The sequence below is a fragment of the Parasteatoda tepidariorum genome, chromosome 12, assembly GCF_982258835.1.
Source record: "Parasteatoda tepidariorum strain Cologne lab strain chromosome 12, Ptep-v5.0, whole genome shotgun sequence".
NCBI classification, from domain to species: Eukaryota; Metazoa; Arthropoda; class Arachnida; order Araneae; family Theridiidae; genus Parasteatoda; species Parasteatoda tepidariorum.
Genome location: NC_141766.1, coordinates 25,658,869 through 25,674,033, shown reverse-complemented (window position 1 = coordinate 25,674,033; position 15,165 = coordinate 25,658,869). Strand labels below are relative to the sequence as shown.

The 15,165-nt window shown below is 28.0% G+C and overlaps 1 long non-coding RNA gene across 3 annotated transcripts in view; it reads right to left on the bottom strand.

The window, feature by feature from the left end:
* LOC139427210 (uncharacterized) overlaps nt 1-15,165 on the bottom strand; it is a 95,840-nt gene that overhangs the window by 70,994 nt on the left and 9,681 nt on the right. Inside the window, exon 2 of one of the 3 annotated variants that reach the window (XR_015430722.1) lies at nt 12,718-12,837. The exons of the other annotated variants lie outside the window; for them this stretch is intronic. This is a non-coding gene — a long non-coding RNA (uncharacterized LOC139427210). The remainder of the gene's footprint in view (nt 1-12,717; nt 12,838-15,165) is intronic. 3 annotated transcript variants of the gene reach the window in all.

Sequence of the window (15,165 nt, the reverse complement as noted above, 5' to 3'; positions counted from 1 at the left end):
AAATTAAATTATTAGTTTTCCTCGAAAGTGAGTGCAAAAACCATAATTTGTAGCACTTCTACTTTAGTTAATCGTCAGTTTCATTCAGTTCCTTACATAGTTTAATTTTTTATTTCTCCCTCAAGCTTTTAAAATGTCCTTTTCTGTACTAGGGACTTTTGTATGTTACAATATGTCGCGAGTGTGGCCACCTCTGTCTTAAAATATATAAATCAAATGTATACAAAGATAATTATTTTGTATCATCAAAAATGATGGCAAAAGCCGTAATTTGCAGCCATTTTATTGCAATCAAACGTCAGTTAAATTAAATTTTTCACATACTAATTTAATCTTTAACTTCGCCTTCAAGATTTAAAAATGTCCTTTTGTATACCAGGGACTTCTCCATCTTACAATATCTCACACGAGCGTCCGCCTTTGTCTTTAAATGTGTAAATTAAATATATGAAATATATATATATATATTTTGTATTATCAAAATGAGTGCAAAAATGTAAATTGTTAGTACTTTTCCTCTAAATAAATTTCTCCCAGATAGCGAAATAAGGTTTATTTTAACTCAGCAAAAACCTTTTAATGTAAACCTAAAAATGTTGTTATGTGGTTTACGTGTGAACCTTCTAACCTGAAAACGAGATCTGGGACAATCTGCTCTATTCTACTCACATACCCTAATCCAAAACCTTGGAAAACAACCTTCTTTATATAAACCGTAAATTGAGGTTGACTTAGTGTTTTCAAGAGTGAAAAAATCGTTTAGTGAAGTTAGTCTCAAGATGAAAAATAATCCTTAATCTAGGCAATTTTAAAGTTTCTTTTTGCAAAGTCTTATATGCTCAGCTAAAATCCACCTTGTATTGAAATTTTAATGAACAAATCAATTTGATCCTATCGCTAGTGTGTTGTTAGCTAAAACATCATTATGAACCAGAGTGACCATTCTATCTAAGTGACAATACTTTTTAAAAAGCTTTAAAAAATAATTTTTAATTCTTTCAGGATGAAAGGTTTGAAACTGCAATACTTTTGCTTTATTTGAGAAAAGCTTTTAAGTACAAACATTTTCGTGACCATAAAAAAAAAATTCCGACACAAGATGGCATTAAGGTAGCATGCTTTCTTTGTCAGCTTAATTCAATTGACTAAATAGCTTACGCTTTTATTTCTTCTTCAAACTCTTAAGATGTCCTTTGCTTTATGAGGGACATCTCTATTTTACAGTATCGGACGGGAGTCTCTGGTTTCAAATATTTAAAGAAAATATATCTAAATTAAATTATTATTAATCATCAAAATGAGTACAAAAACAGTACTTATTAGTACTTTTAGAATATATATATACGTCATTTTAATTAGCTTATATTTTAATATATTGCTTATGCTTCTATTTCTCCTTTAAACTTTCAAAACGTTTTTTCTTCTATACTTGGGGACTTTTCTATCTTACATATCGCACGAGAGTGTTCATCTTTGACATCAAATGTTTAGAAGAAAGATATGCAAATTAAACTACTTTTTATCACAGAAAGTTCGTGCCAAAAATCTCAATTGTTAGTTTTAGTCTAATTAAACGTCAGTTTAATTCAATTCCTTACATAGTTTAATGTTTTCCTTATTCAAGCTTTCAAAATGTCCTTTTCTGTACTAGGGACTTCTGTATATTAGAATATCTTGCGTGAGTGGCCGCCTTTGCCTTCAAATGCATAAATGAAATATATGTAAATAGAACTATTTTTTATCACCGAAAGTGAGTAAAAAAATCTTAATTGTTAGTAATTTTAGTCTAATAAACGTCAGTTTAATTCAATTCCTTACATAGCTTGCTATTTAATTCTCAACGTTTTTAAATTATCAGTAAGGTAAGCATATTATACATTACATCATACATCATTATACATTAGAAAGCAAAGAACTTTGCCTTCTAATGCTTAATAAAATATATGTTAATATAATTAATTTGTTTAATCAGAAATGAGTGCAAAAACCTTAATTGTTAGTATTTTAACTCTAAATAAACGTCAGTTTAATTCAATTAACTGCATACCTTACTCTTTCATTTCTTCTTAAGACTTTCAATTTTATTTTTTTATGCTAGGTCAATACTTACCTTCTAATGTTAAGGGACTTTTCTATCTTACAATATCTCACGAGATTGGTCGCCTTTGCCTTCAAATGTTTAAAAGAAATATACGTAAATTAAACTATTTTTTATCACCGAAAGTTAGTGCCAAAAATCTTAATTGTTTGTACTTCTAGTCTAGGTAAACGTCAGTTTAATTCAATTCCTTTCATAGTTTACTATATAATTCTCCTTCAAACTTTAAATTTATCAGCAGGGCAAACATATTATGCATTACAATACATAAAAGGCAAGGGTCTTTGCCTTCTAATGCTTAATAAAATATATGTTAATATAATTAATTTGTATAATTAGAAATGAGTGCAAAAACTTTAATTGCTAGTATTATTACTCTAAATAAATGTCAGTTTAATTCAATTGACTGCATGGCTTGCTCTTTTATTTCTCCTTCAAACTTTCAAGATGTCCTTTTCTTTACCAAGAACTTGTCTATCATGCAATATCTCACGAGAGCGGCCGTCTCTAAATATGAGGCTAATTCTAAACCCGAACCACTGCAATTCGTCCTCATGGGAAATTGATGATGAATGCGGGCGTCAGAAAAGCTTATTTTCTCGCATTGCGTGAAATGATTTCTGTATTCTCTTGTTGGAGGAACATAAAAGAGAATCAATAACTCTCTGACTACTAAAAAGATTGCATTCAGGAACTGCAAAACTAGAGACAGATGTCTTTTTTAGAACTAGATGGTAGAAATAAGGAAAAATCTGGCTTTGTTGCAGGCAGCGTGAAGGGAATTATATTTACGCAAAGCGAATTTTAATCAGATTATGAAATTCTTTGTCAGGTCTTACGCAGAGTTTATAATTGTTGGCGACTGTTTGATTTTTAGAGTTATTTTGTAAGTAATAGTAATATTTTGTGAAATATATTATATTAGATAGAAAAAAATCGTATGCTATGCAATATGTAAAGTAATTCCTATTTAAAAAAATAAGAATAAAATGCTCTCAAGTATTTTTTGACAAATATATAATAGTTTGATAAAGATAATACTAATTCATTCATGATATACTCACATTACTGTATTATTTTATTTAGTTTTAAAATTGGTGTTGAACAGCTGACCCAATTTTGTGCTTGTGACTATTAATGCTCAACTCCATAGCCTTTTTATTTTGAAATCAACCCAGAAGACAAGGGAACTAATGGATCAAGCATTGGGACGAACTAGAAATAAAGGAAGTATTTTTTGATAGAACTAGCAACCATTTTAGTTTCATGGAGATGAAAACTACTATAACATCCCTCAGATAGCCAGTCGGCAAAGGGGATTCTAGCAAAAATCTCCCAGAAGGGAGAATGCCTTAGAACTGATCAATTTAGTAGTGTGATGAAATGAACATAAACTGAACAGGGGAACAAATAAGAAAGGCAAGGGACTGATCGGAATACTAAGCTGCTCAGTGGGGGAAACACGAATGATGTAATTACGTTTGAAGTACAAAATGATAATTTTTTTTTATGATAACCCGAGCTGAGACCTTATCTCTTCTAGGAAGTATTGTTCTAACCTATGATTCGTCCTCCACTGCTGATAATTTTCGTCAGCACTGTAATTGGTGGAAAATATTCTCAAAATTAACAAAATGAAGCTCAAGCAATGCTGAATCCTCAAAAGTGATTGTTTTAGTTCTGAGAGGAGCTAACTATGATATACAAAGAGCAATGACTACGCATGTTTTTTATAAAGGAATACTTTTACTTCTTTTATAAAAGAATACTTTTACTTTTTTTATAAAGGAATCTTACTAAATACACTATAAAAAAATTTTGCTCTATAGTTGCTACTTTCTTTTATGAAGTCTACTAAATATATTTTTAAGAACAGAATTGTTGTTTTCGAGCAAAATATAATATAAAATTGACAAAATGAGAAACGTTTGAACGAATTGGAGCAAATATATTTTTAAAAAATTGCTCTGATTTTTAAAAAATGAAATTATTTTTAATGGAGCAATTCAATTTATTCTAGCATGCATGAAATTACTTGTTGTCAGTAAACAAGCAAACAAACAAAAAATTCATATATAAAACTATAACAGTGATATATAAAGAAAAAATTTGACTACATGCAGCATAAAAAATTTAGCTTCTCTAACATAAGAATGGTGGCAACTATATACCAAAATTTATTCTTAAGGATGTCCATCATTTTTAATAGTCGGAAGAATATCACACTAATTATGTAAATAAAGAAAGAAGTCTTCAAAAAAAATTTTTTTTTTGCTAACGATTATAAATATCTCATTTATCTATAATTAAAAGTTACGTTTTTGACACATATAACGATCAAATATAAAAAATACTAAATTGCTGCTTTGAAAACTTTAAAGAATTAAAAAATATTCAAAGCACGTCAAACTGTGTAAATTTTAATAACATATATAAATTATAATCATCCTTTAAAATTTTTTAAAGCAAAGCATTTTTATTCTTTCCATAATATTTATGGGTACAGTTTTAATGAATAAAATACTGAAATAGTCTAATATGTAAGAGTTTGAATAAGTAGCTTAAATGTAGCTATATTTCAAATATTTCATTACATTTTAATTTTTATATTCATTTTCTTTGTGGGTTTGATGGTTTTCCTTAAGCTTTTTCCTCGACCAAATAATTTTCTGTGATCCTTAGTGTGCATAAAATTTGTTTTATTTCAGCCGAGGATATTAAAAATATATATTAAGGATGACGGTTACGAAATTTCTTTTTTGAATTCCCAATTCCCTCTTCGCCGATTTCCATGCTTAAATAGATCTTTAAAATAAATCTGACTGACATTTTTGCTTTATTTGATGCTAAAAACTTAACGAAAATAATAATTATATAGTATAAAATGAAAATAACTTTGCTTATAGACCACTAATTAATTTTCAGTAAAATAAACTCTCGTAAAAAAGTTAATTATTTTGGTACAAAATCACAGTTAACACTGTTGCACTGTTGATTAATTACCAACCAATTTTCTCACAAAAAATTGGAGAGAAAGTCAAATAACTCGTCGCTCTTATACTATGGGGCAGGAAAATGTATGTACATTTTTTTAAGTATTACTTTTTACTGGCAATAACAAAAGGTAAACAATAAAAATATGTTTATAGTTGAAGCATGCATCTGTTAAATATAAAAAGAAAACACAACAACTTAATTAAACAATCCCCTGGATAAATTTTTAAAAAATAATAAAAAAATTATTTGATAATTTTTTTTTAATGATTCTCTTCGTCTGTCAAAATTTATGTACATTACCTGATATTGTATCAAACTAATATGTTGCTTAAAATTGTAAAAAAGGCTTAATTTATTTACAAATAAACTGATACAATTTAATATGTTAGCAATTCAAATTTATTAACTAAGGCTCTTCTCAACAATTCACAAAAAATATTTAATTCCGTATAGTACGTTAAGTCGTTAAATTCTATTGATTTCAACTTTAACTGGTATTTTATTCTGGTTAAGCATAATAGATCTCATTTTACAGTTACATTGTTAAAATACTTAATTAACATTTTTAGTAGTTTGTACCGATTATTAAAAAGGATTGCAGCATTCGAAACAATTAATATACTTCAAGCTTAGTAATTTTTATTGTTCAAATTCACTCCCATTTTTTTATTTAACAGAAATACTTTGCATTTAAATAGAAATATTTTGCATTTTTAGGCAAGTAGCTAGTATTTAATAATTTACGAATAAATTTGTAATGATATTTAATTTATAACTTATAAATAATAGGAGGTAGGAGTATTTGATAAAGCTTGATTTGATTGTCAAATCCGTTATGACTTTACCTGCCATTGGTTTGGTCTCAGGGTAATATATAGGATATTATTTGCTAATTTTTATTAAATTATTTTTTTTTCTTTTGCTTTGGAATAGACACATTTAGAAAAGTAAAATCAAATTTTCTACGTAGAACAACCTAAAAAATAAAAGTGAATAAATGAAATAAAATAAAAAAACTACACTTTAAGAAGTCCGGGATAAATTTACGGTACAAAGTACCGCCACTCAGGATGCCGGCACTTTTTACCGTAAAACGCATTTTTAATGTAAAATGGTATAGAATAGAAAAATTGATATACCGTAATTTTTACAATAATATTTTGCCGTAAAATCCCAGAAATCCCACACGCCATGTGCCGGTACTATATTCATTCGGAATTTTTACCAGTGTGCACTAATACACTAAAAAAATGTATGGTCACAATTACCGAAATATGACAAAATTTGCCGTCTTTCTGTTTTGATGGGATCCCCAAACAGTTAGGTGACTCTTAATTGAAGCACTTTGGTAATGCTAATTCAAAAATCAGCAATAAAATATGTTTTATAATTGGTAATAAAATTTGATAAATATGGATTTTATCATGATACCTTTACCTAAAAACCTTTTTTTCGGTTATATTTATTTTCAGTCTTTTTTTCATTTTTTATTAAATGTGCGGTAATACGCAATATATGATTTTGGAAACTAGACTTTTCAATTTTAACCGTTAATGTTAGATCGGAAAACTTACACGATGAATGGTTTAAAAATCGTATTTTTTTGTTAACCAGAATTATTTTTTTTTACTAAACATTACCGTACGGTAGTTTTATCAGAATTATTTTTCGCCTTGTAGGGTGAAATGACCAATATATAATTAAAGTTTTCTTAAAAATCTGTTCTTGTATCTTTATTAGTTTTAGAGAGGCATATTGTATAAATTTATTCAGTTGATATTTTAATAATTGTATTTGTAAGCAAACTTTATTTTAAAGTGTTAAATATTTTTTTATTTATTTTATAGAAAAATCTTTCATTTTGTATTTTCAGTTTTTGCAAAAGTAAACAAATTATTTTTTTTTCTACAGGTTTCTGGCAGTAATTTTTCTGTTGAGTTAAAAGGATTTAATGTTTATACACGAAATATTATTGAAAAATTTCTAACTAATCTTCAATCGGTTAATACAGTAAAAAAATTCTGCGGAACCTAACTTTTATACAAATACTTTCTCATAATTGTAAATATTTTGTAAAATTATTGTTTGTTGTTATCATTTAATTCAGAAAATTTTTTATTTTGTATTTTTAAACGCATTTTCAGTCTTTCATCCTTTTAGTGGGGGGATAATTGAGTATCAAGCATGCTTGGGAACTAAACACTGGGGGTTCTGAGTTCGGCTGACCACCTGACCGGAACATCTGCTTCTGCTCCCCAGAGTCCAAGGTCAAAAAAACTGAGATGGGCGCAGTAGGCCTTGACCCTCAGTGAGCTGTCACGCCACTGAGTTTAGTATTTTTAGACGCATTTAATATATGTACTTTAAATGCTTTCAATAATGAAAATCAAAACCCTCATGATTAAAATGCTTTTGCTTTGTGCAACTTCACTAATTTCAACTTAATAATCAACATTTTTCAAAAATCAATTTTTCAAACTTATAAAAAATAAAGCCTCATTAATTATTTGTCAAAACAAACGCAATTCGTAACTGAAAACAACAACGACAAAACAAAATTTAAGCTAAAAAAAAGCATTTTAGTTACTTAGCATGAATTTTTAACGTGAAACTTCTTAAGTTCAAAGAACATTTTTATTCTTTTTTTTACAAAAAAGGGATGGAAAAAAACAGATTCCTTAAATTCTCAAGATCAGCATGCTTATCTGTAACGAAAGGCAATCTTCTGCAGTAGACAGTAATTGAGGGTTCTCTCAGTTCCCATCAATAGACTTGTGATGCCTATTTTTGTCTGTTTCTTTCTGATGCCTGGTATTAAAGGCATTTGCAATGTATTAAAAGAGAAGGTAAGTAGAGGGTTTTTGCGTAAGTAGTTTTCTTTCATTGTAAATCAAAGTAGAAAAAGACCCCATCATTCACATCTGTCATGAACTTCTACGATTTCTGAAACTTTTATTTTGATATTTAATGCAAATTCTTTAGTTATTTACTACATTTATTTAACTTTGATGTCAAGAACAAGATTTGTATTTAATAATCAAATCGATGAATACATAATGCATTAAATTTCTCATAAGCAGAGATTTTTTAAATAATAAAAAGGAATAAAATTGCGACATATATATTTTAGTAAACATTTTTAAAATATATACTTATTAAAGCAAAGAACTGAGTGAATAAAGTACAAATAAATTACATACTACACTGTTGGAATTTTCATTCTAAAATTGTAGTAAAATAACTGGAAGCAGTCTGTCCTTACCAATTATCGGTTGAGTTCAAGTTAAAGAATATTTTGTCCTTAACAGTTTGTTTTGAAACAGTAAAACTGTGCAGTTTTTGACCATTTACAACTAGCATGGTTTCAATACCGTAAAAAAGAAATTTAACTGAACATTGGAACTTTTCGTCAGGTAATGAACATTGGAGTTAGGTTATGATTGAATTGCTACTTACATTTATTGTCGTGTTTTAAATTATATTTTAAATATTATATTTTTAAATTAATTTACTGCTCACGAATCGATTTTTTCTATCTCGTTTATAAAAATGTTAAAAATATTATGCAAATATACGTTGTGAGAATTTTCCGTATAAAATTACGGTTAAGTAACCGTTAGCAGTCTCTCTATCCAACTTACCGTAAACAGTTTGATTTCCTTATTTATTTACGGTTATTTGACTGTTTTGCTTGAATATTCTAAAATAAGAAGTAAATAAGTTGCTATTTGACCACCTTTCATGAGAAATTTCTAAAAGTGTATACTTTTAGTTCCAGTTTTCTCCATTTATGCACTATATTTTTGCATTATACACGTTGTTTTTTTTTCTTTAGTCTACATAGCACGAAGTAAACCCTATCCTATGTTGGATATACTTATTAACTAAAATCGATATAATAAGTTGAAAGTGAATGAATCCATTTGGACTGAAAATCGTTCTTTTTTTCATCATTTTAGTCTATAATTATCATTTTTAAATTTCAAAGTCAAATCAAATTTCAGTGTTAAATACGAACGCTCAAATAAATAAAAATGTCCATAATTTTAAATTATTTCAAGCGCTATCCCTTTAATATAACGTTATAAAAAATAGACTCGTTTTATTTTTAAAAATTGAAGTAAAATAAAAAAATAATGCATGTTAATTCTTATAAAGTTCAAGTGCAAAGGAGCAGTTCGTTTTAATGCACAATGTATACTACAATAGTGTTTCTATTTCTTTTTTATTGAAAGCATAATTTGAGACCACTGACCAGAATCCTTTTTTTTTCTTCCCGTGGGGTTAATTTATTTTCGTTAAGATTTTAAGGAAATTTATGTCATGGATGACCTTGTGAGTATGGGAAGAATAAACTTTTAACAAACATAATTTGAATTAGCTTTTCATTTTTATCGAAAAGTATTAGTTCTTTTCAAATGATAGTTTAAGAATAAATTGCATACAAGAGAATCCATTGGTACACCGTTTAATTGTGCACACAATGGCCAATAAATTAGAAACCTTAAATTAACATTTTATTGAACCTCTTTCTGCAAGGTAACAGTCCATATTCATGAGGGTATCGATTCCACAAGCTTCTGCACCGCATTTATATCCCGAAAATACCATGCTTCGCCAACGCAGATTTTAAGATACTATAAATTAGAGGGAAGAGTAGATTTCGGCTGGGCGAGCTTACCCAACGTGTCTCAAACATTTCCTAGTGAGTTACAACCCGGGCATTGCGATGACCAGAAAAAGGTGTAGACAGTCAGACTGACGTTCTTTGGAGTAAAATTATAATATTGCAGGATGCACTTTATTTGTCAATATACCCGTATATTGCAAGGCTTTCTGTATACCCAGGAGCAACACTTCCATACCAGAATAACAATACACACATCATGTAATAGCTTCAGACTCTTGCACGATGAGAACAAATGAAGATAAATTTATTTATTGCGGGGCTCTCACTGAGTTCAGCATCGTTCGTCAGGGCAAAATGTTGTGTAGCGTGATGTGTAACGTGTCCACATAATCCATTCTAGATCCTCAAATGCCTGGTGTCGTCTTTCCAGACACAGCTGCAAAAGAATTCTAGTATTTTGGGAAGAAATAAAAAGCTTTCTCACAGGCATGGGACTATGTATTCTCATCCTTTGCAATTCTCTGCGCATAGATCACGTCGAATTCGATTGGGACAGAACATAGTTAAAGATTTTTGATTTAATTGAAGGATGTACAGTAGAGTACCTTTTCTGCTATTCAATTCGTTGATCCGATCACGGTTTTGGTAAGTTCTTTCGAACCATCCTGACAGAATGTTCACTCTAATATTACGGTAAAACACCCGGCAGTAGTCTGTCCATCCAATTAACCGTAAAGTTCACTGCAAAGAGCATTTTTAAAGCTTTACGGTTTGGAAACCATTTACAACTATTAAGGTTAAAAAATCATACAGTTTGTGATGATGGTTTCTTAACCATTTATAAGAAGCATGGTTTCGAAACCGTAAAATAGAAATTTACTAAACATTGAAGCTAAGATGTGATTGTGTTGTATTTTATGAAATGAATAGCGGAATGGAGTTTAATTGCTTTATTTCTTGAATCATATATCTCAAGAGATGGGGAATACTAGACTTTTTTTTGTTAAGCAGCCTTATGGTGCCATCTAATTGTGAATGAGAATATTAGTCCAGGGTCACAAATTGGATGTGCAGGACATTAAAAACTCCTCATTTTTTCTAGAGAACAGAGGAAATATTGTGCTGTCAAAGCGGGGACTTGAACCCCAGTTATATCAGTCATGAAATTGACAGATTAGCCCTCTCGTCTATAATATGTACCCGTCTGTACGGAACTGAGTGGCTTCATTTGGTGGGCTTAGTGTTTGCGATAAAATTCTAGCTGCTTTACCGTATTAGGGGAGAACAGCTAATAATTTTTTTTCACAAAGTTAGCAGTTTGAATACCATTTTATTTATAACTATATGACTGCTTTGTTTAAATGTGGTAATATAACAACTAAAAAATATTATTTAAATATTTTTGCGAGAAATTTCTATCAGTGCACAGTCGCGACTTCGGGAAAATAACTATAGGTTCTGTTTCCAACTTTTGAAAAACTTTGATATAGCTGCTTTTGAGAACCAAGTCATCATAATCGTGGATTTTATAAAAGGGGACCAACAATACGTACATTATAAACTATCGGTCATTCTTCCTATGTTCTCCATTTTTCGAGGAATGCAACCAACAGACCTCATTAATACTAATATTCTGATGCAGTTTCGCCGATGTCATAAACATGTTTACTAGAAAATCTCACTGGTTTCTCATTCATTGGCTAGTGTGCGTATATCGTTTAGCTAGAAAAGCTTTTATGATATAGCTTACTTTAATATACTTAACTAACGAATATAGTTACGTGCATAAATATACCGCAGTTACTTAAACTTTTAAGTTAATTTTTCATTTATTTTTTAAACAAAAACTTTTATCTGACTGTTTTTAAACAAAAATTTTTTATGTGAGAAAAGTATTTAATGATATAGCTTACTTTAATATACATAACTAACGAATATAGTTACGTGCAGAAATATACCGCAATTATTTAAACTTCAAAGCTAATTTTTCATTTATTTTCTAAACAAAAACTTTTTATATACATTTTTGAGCAAATTTCCTTTGTGAGAAAAGTATATTTCTACCTTAATGTAAAAGGAAACAAATTTAAATACGCTTATGGATGTTGTTCAGTATGATTTCACTAAAATGATCCAATTTAAATTCTTTATTTAAATGTAACTAGTGCTATCTAAAATATCAGAAACCGAGCATTTAATTGCCTTTTTGAATAAAGATGCGACATCTTTCTACTAAAAAGCAACTAAATGTTCGTTCAAAATTCAATCATAACTTCACTTTGGCAAATATAACGGTGTTGTCAAGAGTAAGATATTTAGCTCAGCTGAAAAAATCTTTCAACGGTAAGGCATTTATCAAGATTGGCTTTTAAAATTTAGGATCTATAAACTAATTTAGTTTTAATCTAATTTCAATCTCAAACATTTCAAATCGAATGCACGGGACTAAATTCATGACAGATAAATTATAAGACAATGCATAAATAACTAGAAAATATTAAAACTATAGTAAAAGATGGATAAAAGTAGAACCCTTGGAACGCAAATGTTTCACAAATGGAACATTCGGATCTTAACTTATATTTTGACCATCCATTTTTAACTTATATTTTGATCATCCATTATATCCATTTCTGGAACATCGTAATGCAGTTCCAGTTTTTATAGTGAGATATATATGTAATATACATTATTTTTGATGGAGAGTTTAAAAAATAAGAACTAACTGTTTAAAGCTATAATTATTATTCTTTCATGTGCTTAAAAGTATATTACAGAATAAATATATTTTATAAAAAAAAAATATGACAATGACGTATGACACATGAAAAATTAAGACTGATTATTCACCCTCTAAATATATTTCCCGTAAAAATCCGTAAAAAAATTAACGGCATAAAAAATTCCCTTTGAAAAAAGCTCAAAGTTCTTATAGTATTTGATTAACGTATTTTAAATACACGATTAGCATGAAAAAATTCTAAACCCTTACGTGACCAACTATAAAAGCTTAAAACACACATCTAACTTTATAGTTCTCCTTTGATCAACAATACTGCACGAATAACTGTTTTCTCTCTTGGCCTCAATTACGCTGAGTGCATTCTTGTATCTAAAAAAGAAAGAGTTACTTTATTTTTCTATTCAGTTAACGACCAAAAGGAAACTAACTACTACTTAAGTACTACTGAAAACAGCAAAATACTGACACTTAAAATGATGATGGGTGTTTTAGCTTCTCAATGTAACACTGTTTGTCTTCAATTATAATACAGAAGTCTGTAAACCAGTTTTATTTGCTCGTAAATCAAGCTGACAATTCACTTTCTCAAAAGAATGAATTAGTAAGTGTTAACTGTCTAATTACATATCTTGATAAAATATTGCTTCTTTTATTCATTTATGGTTGATGTCTCAGGGTTGTTGATGTTTAACCAACATCAAAATATTTGATTATTCTCAGATATGATAAAGCTGGTTTTAAAATACTATTTGAACCAAGAATTGTTTTGCCATGCATAATATCTATAGGATGCTCAACTATAGTTACATTTTTTAAAATAGCTCGAATTTAATTATTTCGCATTGATCGAAATTTTAAAAATATCATCATTTTTTTAAATGGAATGACAGTTTTCCCGTGATAAAAGGTAGAAAAATTATTAAAATTTTTTAAACCTACTTCGAAATTCATATATTTTTACTATATCTTCAATTAATAAATTGGTGGGAATGAAGATTTGGTTGATACAAATTAGAAGAAATCTAAAAGAGCTGTAGCAAAAAAATATGTTTCGAAATAAAAGATGCCAATAAATGTACTAAGGCAGTTTTTATTTTATTTTTTCTGTAACGTGAATTTTACAACTATTCTTATGAATAAACTCTGTAATTCTTTTCCCTCTCCTCTTTTAACAAAATTATACATAATATTTATACAAAATATTAAATAGTGTGTACATTGCTAAAAGTAATGCTTAAATGTAAGGTATTTGTCAAAATTATGTATTGCTCATATGTGATTAAAATTATATATCTTTATACGTATATATCAATAAGTCATTCTTTATAATACGTCTGTATCACTAAAGAATAAAAAAACATGGAATTGAAAATGAGTTTAAACTGAAAAAAGAAAAGCGACACAAAAAGGAAAAACACATATCAAGCAAAAAAAAAAAAAAAATAGATTTATTTCTTTAGATATGTAGGTCAACAAAAACAGCACTTCATCAAATCTGTTTTATTTTTACAAAGAAATTAAAATCTATTAATTTTACCAATCAAAATATTCTTATTTTTTCAGCATAAGTCGGAAATAAAATGTGTTAAACCAATAACATTAAACTTAAAAGCTTTTCTCTTATCGTATAATGCATTTACATATTTTTTGTTATGAAGTTTAATATCCAGATCTGAAAGAAAAAATTAGCAGCTTTATCATTTGAATTCGTCTTTATTAAGCAAAGTTATTTAGGATAAACAACTTTATTTGAATTGTTACAATAAAAAATAATTAAATCATCAATAAATCAAAACACAATTAATAAATTATGTTGAAAAAATTAATTTTCATTAAAATGTAAGAAAATATTAGCAAATGCACTTGAATAATAATTTCTTATTGACATACCTTGAATTTCTCTGTAAAAACAAATATCATTAAATAGACATTCTTCGAAAAAGTTCACAATAAATAAATTAATTCAATCTTCCCTAATAATGTTTTCATTATTCAAATAATTATCAAGAAAAAAGACAAATAATCCTTAAATTATTGTGTGGTATGCTTGTAAATAAATTTTCAAAATCGCATGTATAAATACTATTAACTTTATTGTAATTTAAATATTTAATAACGCCTTGGCTGCTATTTATAATAAAATGCTTATCATTAGAAATAATTTTATTTGAAATGATGCTTAAATATTTAAAGAAAAAAAATCATAAACAGAATTATAACATCCAGTACTGTAAGTAACAAATCTAAATTTAACTGGTTTTTTGTGGAATTTAATTGTTGGGAGAAAATAAGGTGAATTAATGCTATTGATTTTTATATTTGTTTTCTTGGAAAAAGCTAAAATTCTCTTGTTAATTTATTTTTTAGAATTATTAATTTCGACAAAGTTATTATTGTTTTCCTATTCTTTACTCATTAAATGTCTGAAAAATGTGCAAATAAAGCAAAATTATTAGATCATTTATCAACAACACAAATAATAGAGATAAATAAATATTAAAAAAATATTTTTAAAGATTTGGACATTTATTTTGTTATTTTATTTTGATTTGGTTATTCTAACTGTAGCTTTATCTTTATTTATTTTTCTTAAATATGAATGTTTCATCATTAGTTTTCTCTCTATGTACTTTTGACTTGTGTTTTGGTATCATTAAATCTTCATTGCATTTTCCTTCAAAATTTGCAAAATTGCTT